The 9726-nt window shown below is 45.5% G+C and overlaps 1 protein-coding gene across 13 annotated transcripts in view; it reads left to right on the forward strand.

The window, feature by feature from the left end:
* The first annotated feature begins 3270 nt into the window (after window positions 1-3270).
* The window catches only part of Ppfibp1 (PPFIA binding protein 1), a 141814-nt gene continuing 135358 nt past the window's right edge, over window positions 3271-9726 (forward strand). For 10 of the 13 annotated variants that reach the window (XM_029535656.1, XM_029535650.1, XM_029535651.1 and 7 more), the window contains exon 1: window positions 3294-3460. The gene's annotated coding sequence lies outside the window, so the exon portion shown is untranslated. Of the gene's footprint in view, window positions 3461-9726 lie in introns of all 13 variants that reach the window. The other 3 variants (XM_021189952.1, XM_021189953.1, XM_029535649.1) reach the window with 1 other exon arrangement.

Raw genomic sequence — 9726 nt, forward strand, 5'->3', positions numbered from 1 at the left:
GGAAGGGGAAGGGGAAGGGGAGGGCGAATCTGAAAAGAACAGGGCCAGAGGGACATTGAGAGAAAGCCGAAATCTGTGAGGGGGTGGTCGATGTTTTTGGCTGAAAATAATTCAGGAGTAGACTTCGTATGCAGAAGTGACAGGCTCCATTTTCTCCAGCCCTGTGTGCTTGTTACATTTGCCAAACTCTCTCTTTGCATTTGGCATAAGGAATACACAGAGGGATTGAGCTTGAAGCCTACTCTTCAAAATGTTTTAAATTTGGTGCCGATGTGTGGTACAGACCTGTAGCCCTAGCATTCTGGAGGCTGAATCACTGGCTGCAAGTCTGAGTCCAGCCTGGGTTGCATCGTGGGTTCCAGGCCAGCCTGGACTATATAGTGAGCCTGTCTCAAATATCCGTTTGCTGGGTATGGTGATGTAGGCCTTTAATCCCAGCATCCTGGAGACAGAGGCATATGCACCTCTGTAGGTTCTAGGCCAGCATGTTCCAAGACATCCAGGCTACATAGTGAGACCCTGTCTCAAACCAAACAAAACCCCCACCCCTTTCACAAACTGTAAAATGTTAACAGAAAGGCAGGCAGGAAATACCTTGCTTTTTGTTTTGTTTTGATTGTTTGTGACAGGGTTTCTCTGTAGAGCCCTAGGTATCCTGGAACTTGCTCTGTAGACTAAGCTGGTCTCAAACTCAGAGATCCTCTTGCCTCTGCTTCCTGAGTGCTGGAATCAAAGATGTGTATCACCACTGCTACTGACAGGAAATATCTTTAACAAGGTATGCTCAACCATAAGTTACACACCTGTAAAATACCTCCTATGGTAACCTTGATAGGCATTGTCGGCCCCACTTAGAGTGGAAGTAGCTGAAGTTTCAAGTCGATAATTTGAGTGTTACGCAGCATGTGGCAGAGCTCTGTAGAGGTCCACTCCCAGACCTCCCCACCCTGCCCTGTGATTTCACTGTGGCACACAGCAGGTCCTGACAGGTCAAAGCTTTAATTGGACCTTGACAGAAGAGTAGGTAATCCACTTATACCTTTGGTGTAAGTGACAAAAGGTAGCACCCAAGCAGGGTCTGTAAGTCTCTCTAATAGAGGGATGGACAGAAGAGGAAGATGGGTGGGGCTGGGGATAAAATAGAAGCTGGAACGGGGTAGTTTTAGGAGACCAGCTGAGAATTTCAAGGCAAGATGTTGATGACAAAAACAAACACTTCAGAAGCTCATTTGGTTTGGTGTAGACAATCACAGCTGGGGAATTCAAGGGAAGGCTTCAGAATAGAGTCAGTCAGACAGTTACCATGGTGACAATATAAAGTCAGTGTGAGCGCAGGGGTCAAGGCTAGTTTATCTCTGCAGCTTTAGAGTTGCTGAAACTGTGTGGAGTATGAATAATCAATACTATTTTTTTTTTTTAAATGTGAGTGTCTTGCCCAGAGGTATGTGTGTACACCTGGGGGACAGAACAGAGCGTCAGATCCTCTGGATCCGAGGCTTTTGACTCCTCATGTTAAACTCAGTTTACTGCCTATGGACAGGTGGGCTGGGAAGAACATATGGGACACAATGAGGGACGTTGTGAATCCATGGTGGTAGAATGGTGAATGTGCAACGTCATTAATCAAAGAACACACAATAAAGCCAGCTGAAAAGTCACACATCACACACCTTAATCCCAGCATCTGGGATTAGCGGAAGAAGGCTCCTGAGTTCAAGACTGGCCTATGCTACACAGTGAGTTCAAGGTTGGCCTATGCTACAGAGTGAGTTCCAGGATAGCTTCAGATACTTAAGAATCTGTCTCAAGAAAACTACAATCAAATGCCCCAGTCAACACATACACAAACACACCACCTTCTGTTCCCCAGGTGGTGTGGCCTGGGGGGACTCATAGCCAACAAAAAGCTAATCATATGCTGTATCCATAAAGCTGCTTTTTATCATTCAGTTCTGTCCTGGGTCTGACAGGAAACTGAAAGAAGGGCTCCTCCGGAGAATCTCCCTGACTTTGCAGCCAAGAGGATTACACAGCTGATATCCACCAAAGGGTAAATAGTAGTTAATTCTTAATTGTTAGCTCAGTCACTGCAATTGGTTCAACAGTAATTATTATCATGTGGCTTGAACTCAGTTGTGAGGGTTCTCCCTTTTCAGTTGTGCATCAAAACAGAAGCCTTATGGGACTTAAAAAGTTCAGCACAGGGCCTGAAGAGACGGCCCAGTTAACCTCTTCTGCTCTTTTTGCAGAAACACTTGAGTTCAGCCCACAGCCCCGACCTCACAACTGGCAGAATTCAATGCTTCTAGCCTCCATGGGCACACACACATACTACACATAATTAAACAAAATAACAAAAATAGCTGGGTGTGGTGGTACACATCTTTGATTTGAGCAGTCTGAGGCAGAGGCAGGCAGATAGCTGTTCAAGACCAGTCTGGTCCACACACAGTTTCACGACAGGACAAACAAGCAAAGAACAACAAAAAACCCAACAACAAAAATAGTAATAATAAAAAAATCTTTAAAAAGCAGGTTAGTGCTGAGCGTGGGCCTGTAATCCCAGCAACCAGGAAGGCTAAGGTAGAAAGATAACAATTAGAAGATCAGCCTTGATATGTGTCACAGCGGGGGGGGGACACCTCAAAACAAAACAGAATGTAAATAGTAAAATATTTACCCCCCTCCCTCTGGACAGTCCATTTTATTTCTCTGGAAGCTTGTGTGTCTTTTTATTTTTATTTTTGTCTCGTTACTAAATGCAAAAGCAGCCACGTGGTTGAGCGCCGCCAGAGGACCACGCGGAGCTTGGGTGGCCACGTCTGGGATCCTCGTCCGCTCAGTCTCTGCAAGTCCTCAGTTTCCCCGGGCTGTCCCCGGCCCGCCGCGCTGCAGGGCAGGAGGCCTCCGGGGCCTTTTACTTTATCCGCGGGGCTCTCCGCCCGCCACGTCGGCCCGGTCCGCGACACAGAGGCGGTCTTTCGGGGTGAGCGTCGCTTCCGACCCGGGAAGAGCTGCGACCGTCCGCCCGGCTCAGCTCAGAGCAGCCCTTTATCCGCGCCCTACAGACCGCAGCCGACCGGCCGCGCTCCCCACCGACGCCCACTCCCAGCTCCGCTGGGCTCCGCCAGGAATGTGGGAGACCCGGCGCCGCCTCGGAGTGACCGCGCGCCCGGCCAATCAGCGGGCCGCAGGCGCGAGGCCCCGCCCCTCCGCCCCTGGGGCTGGTTCCCGCCGGGGGCGGGGCGGGGCGGGGCGGGGCGGGGCGGCGGGCCGCGGAGGACCGAGGGGAGGCGGCACCTGGGCGGCGGTGATGTCAGCCGGGCGCTGTGCTCCGGCCCCGGCTCCTGTCGCCGTGTAGGGCGCGGGGGCGGCCGCGGCGAGAGTGGCGATCTGGCAGGCGGGCGGGTGCCGGGAGGCGGAACTGCAACTTGTGGAGCTCGGCGGCCCTCCGCCTCAGGTAAGCCAGCCGCGGGCGGTTCCTTCTGCGACCCGCGCCCGCGTTCCCGGGGATCTCTAGGGAGTGGGGGGCAGCAGCTTCGGGGTGACAGGAAGGGCTCGTCTGGGTGCTCGGTTCCCTCACCCGGACTCCCCACAGCACAGAACTCCAGTCAGGGAAGTGTGCCCGGACTCCCCCTCCAGAGACTCCAGTCAGGGAAGTGTGCTCCCAGCTCACACCCAGACTCCCCTCCACAGACTCCAGTCAGGGAAGTGTGCTCCCAGCTCACACCTGGTCTCCCCCTCACACCACAGTCTCCAGTCAGGGAGATGTGCTCCCAGTTCACACCCGGTCGCCCGCCCTCACCCCCCCTCCCGACTCCAGTGAGGGAAGTGTGTTCCCAGCTCACATCCAGACTTCCCTCCACAGCCTGCAGCCAGGGAAGTGTGCTCCCAGCTCACATCCGAACTCCCCTACCCCTCACACACCCACGGTCTCCGGCCAGGGTAGTATAAGCCCATCTCATACTCGTCCCCCCACCACACCATAGACTCTGAATCACAGAACTCAAATCAGGGAAGTGTGCTGGGACCCCATGCGTCAGAATCCCCACCACACCACAGCCTCCAGTCAGGGAAATGTGGTTCCAGATCACACCTGGACTCCCTACCACACCACAGAGTCCAGTCAGGGAAATGTGCTGGGACCTGAACACCCCCAAATCCTAGTACCTTAGAACTCTAGTCAGGGACATGCGCACAGTCTTACACCATGGGCATCTCACCACAGACTCATTCAGGATAGTGTGAGCCCATCTCATACTTGTCCCCCCACCACACCATAGACTCTGATACCACAGAACTCCAATCAGGGAAGTGTTCTGGGACCCTACACCCCAGAGTCTCCACCACACCACAGACTCCAGTTAGGGAATTTTAGTGGGACCCCCACACCCCGGAATTACTCCAATAATACAACAAGCTCCACTCAGAACTGTAATGGGACCCAGACTCCCTATAATATACCTCAGATTCCAGTCAGGGGACTGTAGTGGAACCCCAGATTCCCTATATAATACTGCAGAGCCACACCACACATTTGGAAAGTGTGCTCAGACCCTGAATCTCAGTTTCCTCATATTACAAGAGAATGCCCATCAGGGACATGTGCTTGAGCCCAGTCTCCTACACGACTACAGAACCAGCAGGGAAGTGTATGTTCAGGTGGGAACAGGAGTGGGGAATATTTAAAAGTGCCACAAATATGTGAATTATCTTCCCAGAAAGTAAAGAGAAAATAGTTTTATATTTTCTCAGTTTCCTTACATCCTATCATATATTGCTTAAGTAAAAGAACATCAGTGTTATCCTTGCATATCAATGTAAAATATTTTTTTATGTAGTCCAGGTTGGATGTGAGAAATTCACTTGTATATATTTGTAGCTATAGGAAAACTGGTTTCTTGGGGGCACAATTCTACAACTCTGTTGGTGTTTATACACAAGAGCAGTTAGGAAAGCGGCTGACAATCTAGATCTTGCCTGGGGCTTCTTGAGAAAAAGTTGAATGAAGGCTGTTAGTTGTGTTTTCAGGGTTCACTTTTAGAGAAAGGAGTTTAATTTTTATCTTATTACTTTTTATTTTTAAAACAGGATTTTACTATGTAGCTCTGGCTGTTCTGAGCCACTGTGTAGACCACTCAGGCCTCAAACTCACTGAAATCTGCCTGTCTCTGCTTCCTAACTCTTAGGGTTAGAAGCCTGTGCCAGCATTACTGGTTGGGAAAGGAGTTTTAACAGGGAAATGCTGGGAAGCGTGGTATACAAACTCTTAATGAGAATATGACTTTTTCCAATGTGGGACCAAAACAAACCCTTGCTTTCAGTAAGAATTGACAGCAATGTGAAGGGAACTCAAAAGGTCTGATTGTTAATTTGAGAAAGCAGTTGTCTATTGGTTGCATTCTGATTTTATTTCTTGTTTCAAACTCCTTTTCTTGCTTGGAGATTTTCTGCGCATGGGTCACTGAGTGTGATTGGCTTTCTGGGGGAAAACTAAGTTTGAGTACTCTGACTCCAACACTGGCTCTCAGAGTTTCAAGGCGCTTTCTTTGAGAGCAAGAAATAGAAAGCACACAGCAGAGGTTTCTGAGTGAAGCCAGTTTCCTCTTTGAGGGCAGGGGTTCCTCAGCAGTGAGGATTCCCCGGTTGCCAGGTCTGGAGGAAGTGGGAATGGACTTCATTGTTAGTCAGAAGCTGCATCCCAGACTCTGACCTAAAGGGCATTTCCAGGAGCTAGGTAAGGAAAGTCATCACATTATGTCTAGTAAACCCAGTCAGGAAGTGTGGGCATAGAAGATTTTAAAAATGGAATTTAAAAGATGTCTCTATCGCCAGAACTGGGAAGGACATTCGTGTGTTATTTGCTTTGTTTTCAAACAGCATTGTTCCTAGTTCCTGGAATAACCAAACAGCACAAGGCACACGAAGAACAACCTTTTTGACAGGGCCAACCCTGCTCCCCCTTTCTTCTTTGAGATAGGATCTCACCCTGTCGTCCAGGCTGACCTTGAACTTTGGTTCTTCTTGCTCCCCCTTGGGATTACATGTTTGTGCCATCATACCCAAAAGGGAGTATGTGCTTTATGGGAACAGAACATTTTAATTTTTGTTGCATTTTTGAACTAAGGCATTGGAATTGCTAATGACTCACCAATAATATTGGACAAAATTTTGGTATTTATGTTCAATGAATGTATGTAAAATATTCTGTATTTTCTAGTGCAGTTTTCTTCTTCTATTGGGAAAGAGATGGGGAATTCCTGTGGGCACTAAGGTGGGTACTGTGTAGTGTAGCCTTGTTTGATAACAGATTTTAGACAATGACATGCAGTTAAAGATGGAACCTCAAAGACCAGATAGTCAAGCAAAAAGTTTCGTGTGTGTGTGTGTGTGTGTGTGTGTGTGTGTGTGTATGTTTTTTGGGGAAGGCAAGTTTTAAAACTTTTGGGCAATAAGTTTGTACGACTTAATTTGAAATACTATTTCTTTTTTTTTTCAGTTCATGGTTATGAGGGAAGATGTGGTATAGTAAGACATGGTACTTTTATTCTTTTATTTCATGTGTATGACCTTACTGTCTGTATGCTGTGTAGTGTCCAATAAGCCTAGAAGAGGATGTCAGAAGCCCGGAAACTGCAGTTACAGACAGTTTTAAAACCCATGTGAGTGTTGGGGACAGAACCCAGGGTCTGTGTTAGTCATGAGTGCTCTTAACCACTGAGCCATCTCTCCTGGCCCCAGGGGTAAAGGCACTTGCTGCCAGGCCTGATCCCTAGAGAGAAGAAGAGAATGGAGTCCCCCACGTTGTCTTCTAGCCTCAGCTCCTTAGAACATATGTGGGACACATGCGCCAAATAAATAAAAGTGAAAAGAAAAAGGAGAATTGTTAAAAGATAGGAAAGCTTTAAAGAAAGGTGAGATTAGGGTTTGATTTAATTCCTTTTGATAAACAACTATTACTATTATAATAGTGACATTAACATAAGAGTCAGTTGGCCTTACCGGACAAGAAACTTGAAATCTAGGCTACACTGTAATTCTAAATTACCCATGTCTGAACTGAAAGTTGTCTTAAATGGTTCTTGAGAACACAGTCACTGAGGGAACATCATGCAGTTCATGTGGTCTTTATGCCATTCTTTGTACCAGTATAAGGTAAATCACAATAAGGTCATTCTGTCACTGAGCAGCTGACTTAAAATCTTTTATATCTATGGACTACTTAGGTTTTGTATTAAACTATGCTGACAACTTGTTACATTAAAATCAACTTTTTGAGGTTTTCATTTCCAATTTTTAAGGTACCTATTTTTTAAACAGCTGAATTAGAAGGAAATCATGATTAACCAAAGGAAAATTAACCAAAGGAAAAATCTTATTTAACATTCTGTCTTTTCAAAGATGTTGCATGTTTCTGCCCTGGTTTGAATTGCCTTTATAAAACAGTGAGTGAAGGAGTTAGTTAATGTCTCCATATCCATTCATACTTGGGCCTATGTCTTGATTTTTTTTTTTTTTAAATTTGGTGTGTGTGTGTTTGTGTGTGTGTGTATGTATGTGTGCTTGTATGTGGAAGGCCAGGAGCAGGTGTACACTACTCAAAAGCTGCAGTTTTCTGCTTGTCCAGCTCCTGGTATTACAGGTGTGTGTTGCTGTGGGTGGTATGGCCCAAACTCAGGGCCTCACTCTTTTGTGGTAAGTGCTTTAACAACAGAACCATCTCCCCAGTCCTAAGTATTGAATCTGTATTTTAAAAATGTCAAAGGGGGAAAACATGAACAGGAAATATCATGTAATCACTTTATTTTCAGAGATTTTTCTAGGAAGTCCTTTTAGTTCTGAAGTGTGGGGAATCACACTTCAGCAGTCATTGTAAACCCTTTCAGAAAGTCCTAATCCTAATTGAAAAGATCTCTATCCCCTTCCCATATAAAAACAAATTAATTAACTAGCTAATTAATTAATTTCTGAGATGGGTTTCTCTGTGCAGCTCTGACTATCCTGGCTTTGCAGATCAGGCTGGCCTCAAATTCAAGAGATCCACCTGCCTCTGGCCCCCAAGTGTTGAGATCAAAGACATTGACTACCACCACCCAGCTCAATTAATTTACTTCTGTTTAATGTGAACAGATATTTTGTTTGCATGTATGTCTGTGCACCACATGCCTAGTGCCCTTGAAGGAAGGCCAGAAGAGAGCATTGGATCACCTAGAACTGGAGTTACAGATATTTGTGAACTGTCATTTGCGTGCTAGAAGTCAAGCTGAGCTCTCTCTCAAGCCCACAATTCCAATTTTGAAAAACCATTGTCAAACAGATGAGTTTAAATAAGAAATTCAAAGGTATTACAGTTAGAGCTCTGTTTTGGTGCTGGGTCATGTTTAGAAATGAAGCAAACCAGGTGTCTTCTGGGCAGTGTTTGGTGCAGCTGAAAGTTTATAAAATTAAATCAATTGTCAAATGTCTAAACTGTCTGTGGCCCCTCGTAGCTCCTCATCTGTTGTGTTGCTTACTCCCTAGACTTCCTGCAGGGCATGTCAGAACCCATGCCTATTACACCCCTGCAGCTTTTGTCATACATATCACAGAGATTAATGCTTTATTAAATAAAGCTCATGGCAAAACCAAAACAAACCAAACCAAAACCTAAGATGATTTAACCCGCCCTACTGAATTCAAAGACTTCCATTTTTTTTTCCCTTTTCATGTAGTAATTATGTTGTTGCTGGAGTGCAAAGTGGTGAGGATTCTTTTTCTGTTTTATTTTCCACTTTGAAGGAACTGAAATGCCAAAAAAGGTTGGATTATAGATGAAAATTGGCCTCTCTGAAAAGATTTAATTTGCATGTAGTTTTGTGGTGAGGAGGGAGGGTCTGAGTTCAGTGTGGAACAGTCTATGCATTGAACAGTTTCTATTTCTGAAATGTGGGCCAGGTGGGTTTGCCCTCACAGTTTGTGCCTGTGTAGGGCTTAGTGTCTCACTGGAACCTGCCATGACTCACATTTTGACCAGCCCACACACGTGTCTTTGTTTTTGTTGGCAAGTTTAAGGAGTTGAGAATAGACAGACCATTTAGTGCTTTCTGTATAGTACTACACCTGAAAATGCCCATGAATGCAGGAATTGTATAATCTTAAATGGCATAGAGTACCAGTCATTATGCTTAGGTGTGGAACATGTAGGGGGAAGATCAGATGCTATAATGTTTGGGGGTTGTTGTAAATTTCATGGACACACCATTAGCCTGAGTGTGAATGGGTATTTTTACCTGTTCTCTAACCAATCTAATATATTGTATGCATGTATGAATTATCAAGCACACATCTTTAGGAAAGTGAGTATGCTGTTCATAGTGTATGAGTTCTAGATAACAAGGCAAACTTGATTAGATAAAAGTAAGATTAAAGATGGTGCTTTCAGAGGAAAGAGCTCATGATGTCTTAGTGCTAGCTGAGGAGCTATTGCCTGCCATGGAGTGGAGAGTCAGTTTTCTTTGGGAGATGTGGTCTCTGGTGTATTGCTCCAATGATTGGCTACAGGAGGTACTAACTGGACAGAGAGATGGATATATATACACACACACACATACACACGCATACCCCCATATATATATACACACACACATATATACACACACACACACATATACATATATACACACACATATATATGATATATACATTTATTTAGATATATATGTATGGTATGGTATACATACACACACA

This window comes from Mus pahari, chromosome 2 (genome assembly GCF_900095145.1).
Source record: "Mus pahari chromosome 2, PAHARI_EIJ_v1.1, whole genome shotgun sequence".
NCBI lineage: Eukaryota > Metazoa > Chordata > Mammalia > Rodentia > Muridae > Mus > Mus pahari.